The following is a 2,782-nucleotide window of genomic DNA, read 5'->3' as shown; positions in this document are numbered from 1 at the left end:
ATATACCTAAAAATCACAGCAAACTCTTCTTTCTGTGTGGTCTAAAACATTTATCACTTTTTCCTATAGAAGGAAGGAAATGCTATATTTAGCATTTTGTGGTAGACAGTAATAAGTGATTCTGAGATCTGATAATTACTAGAAGATTTATTCCATTAACAAACCAATATCCCTGGTATTTAAGTTTTGCCAAGCATAGGCATGATTGATTAGCAATTTTGTCTCTGAACATAAAAAAAGTAAATGACCAGTTAGCATACTATTCTATATTTCACCATTAATGAAATTGTACTGAGAAGGTTTAAAAAGAATTTTCTTTTTATTGACAAGAAAATGGAGTATTTCCTCTGAGAAGAATTAGTTTCTTAAAAAAAAAAGCATGACGCTTGGGAATAATGGAAGAATCTTAAAAAAGAAACTCATGAGATTATAAATAAATATTTAGTTATAGATACTTGGTGGATATTCCATTTACACAAAATGTCACACTGAGATTTAGCAGAAGTTTTATGGATGCCCAGTATTGAATACTGGTCCCTCCTGACCTGGCTTCCTCACTTTTAGCCTCTTCCTCTGCTCTCCCCAGTAAATGCCTGATGCTCCACTCATACCAAACTAAATATGCCTTTCCATCCAACAAGAAAGACCCCTCTTGCCCTCAAGCCCAAAGAGACTAAGATTACTTTAAACTCTTCCATTTGGAACACCAACACTTTAAAGCTTTTTAAACCCTCTATACTTCTTTCCTCCTTGCTAACATATTGTCTGCTGTGTAACTTTTTCTAAAATAGACGTTTTGTCTACTTTGGAAATCACTGAGGTAGATTATTTCTTCTTTGATGATTTCTCCAAAGGTCATATAAAACTCCTCAAGTACATTGTGTGCCTAGTGGAGCTATGGCTTGTGGTCCCAAAGAGCATCTGAGGCATGTAGTAGCCCCAAGGCATTGGATGCTAGACAATCTGACCAGTGTGCTTGCCCCTTGTCTATCCACCAGTCTCTACAGCTGAGAGAATGTCTATCAAAATTTTCTTAAATAACAGACTTAAGTATGCCCTGATAGGAGATAATGTAAAGATTTGCATGTGGTAGTTCATTAAGATTGGTGGACCAAGTCAGCTGGGCTACACCACAATAGTGCTGGTTTTTCCAGTTGTCTGCAGTGCCAGGGAGAGTAGGAAATAGAAGTGAGCTAAGTGAGCAAATAGTTTTCCCTTTGGGGAGTGAGGTCAGAAGAAAGGAATACTCACATGTGAATCACAGTGTCCATAAACCTAATTATAGATTTCTCAAGCTTATACATTTTATATAATAATAAAGTCAAATCAAACTTACAAACTCTATCGTAAATACTTAAAAGCAATAAAACTCAAATTTACCACATTAACTTAATGTGAAAATTAAAATTGTTTTGCTGAATCTAAGTTGCCACATCACCCTATTACCTTAGTCTATGAGAGCTTTGAGTTTGCGATATACCTATATCTATATATCTAAATCGATGCATATATATATATAAATAGTTATAGATATAGATATTTATCTACTTATTTACCTATATAGGTATACATCTGCCTATCTATATATAATGCTATGCTAGGGAAAAAAAAATGATGGCAAAGTCTAAACTGATAAAACTAAGCCTTCGGGTAATATGGATGTTATCAGCATTGACAAGACCAGAGAGAATCATCATCTGATCTATGACACCAAGAGTCTCTGCTGTTCATTATATCTTGCCTGAGGAGCAAAGTACAGTTGTGTAGAGTAAGAAAGATCTTTGTGGACACAAAAAGAATCCCTTATCTGAGGACCCATGATACTCCCATTATCTTCTACCCTTATCCCCTCAGCAAGGTGAACTACAGCACTCAGATTAATTTAGAGATTGGTAAGATTATCAATTTCATCAAATTTGACACTGGTAACCTGTGGGACACTGGGAAGAATTTATGTAATCACCACATAGACATCATGCCTCTCTGGATGTGGTTGGTGTAAAAGATGCCAATGATAATAGCTTTGCTTACCTGGCTTTCCAAAAGTCTTGTTAGTGGAAAACACAACAAACCATCGATTTCTCTTAACTAAGGGAAAGGTGTCCACTTCACCATTATTGAAGAAAGAAAGAGACTGGTGGCCAAAGCAATGGGTAAAATGATCTTTTGGTGATGTTTGGAGAGCCCTTGGCGGGGGGGTGGGGGATTAATTAAAGATAACGGCACAGAAAAGAAAAACAAAAACTCCTCAAGAGATGAAGTATCTTGCCAGTTGTGCAGATTCAAAGTGACCTTCCTTAAATTCATTACCTTATGTGCTTCAAGTTTATACCAAAGCACTTTAACCAAGAATCCAAAATTCTCAAACACACTCCAAGCTTTTTCTTCCATTAATATTAGATGTCTGACTTCGGTGCTAGTCTTTTAGCCAGACGCATAAAACTTCACTTTCAGCCACAATCTCTGTCTTCCACTTCTGCAGAAGTGCTGATTCCAAAGGCGCTACTCTTTTTCCAGGTTGTATAAGTTACTCTTTGTTGCTCAGAATCATTCTCTTGTCGAATCATCCTTTTTATTTTAATTTTCTTAGTGTTTTATTTATTTCTGAGAGACAGAGACAGAGCATGAGCGAGGGAGAAACAAAGAGAGAGGGAGACACAGATTCTGAAGCAGGCTCTGAGCTGTCAGCAGAGCCTGACACGGGGCTCGAACCCACGAAGTATGAGATCATGACCTGAGTTGAAGTTGAATGCTTAACTGACTGAGCCACCCAGGCGCCCCT

General features: G+C 37.1%; 1 pseudogene; it reads left to right on the top strand.

Moving 5' to 3' along the window:
- Positions 1-897: 897 nt before the first annotated feature.
- On the top strand, positions 898-2,173 carry LOC106979493 (40S ribosomal protein S4-like; annotated as a pseudogene).
- Positions 2,174-2,782: the final 609 nt, after the last annotated feature.

The sequence above is a fragment of the Acinonyx jubatus genome, chromosome E4 (genome assembly GCF_027475565.1).
Source record: "Acinonyx jubatus isolate Ajub_Pintada_27869175 chromosome E4, VMU_Ajub_asm_v1.0, whole genome shotgun sequence".
NCBI lineage: Eukaryota > Metazoa > Chordata > Mammalia > Carnivora > Felidae > Acinonyx > Acinonyx jubatus.
The sequence above is the reverse complement of the archived record's forward strand: the minus strand, read 5'-3'. Positions and strand labels throughout refer to the sequence as shown.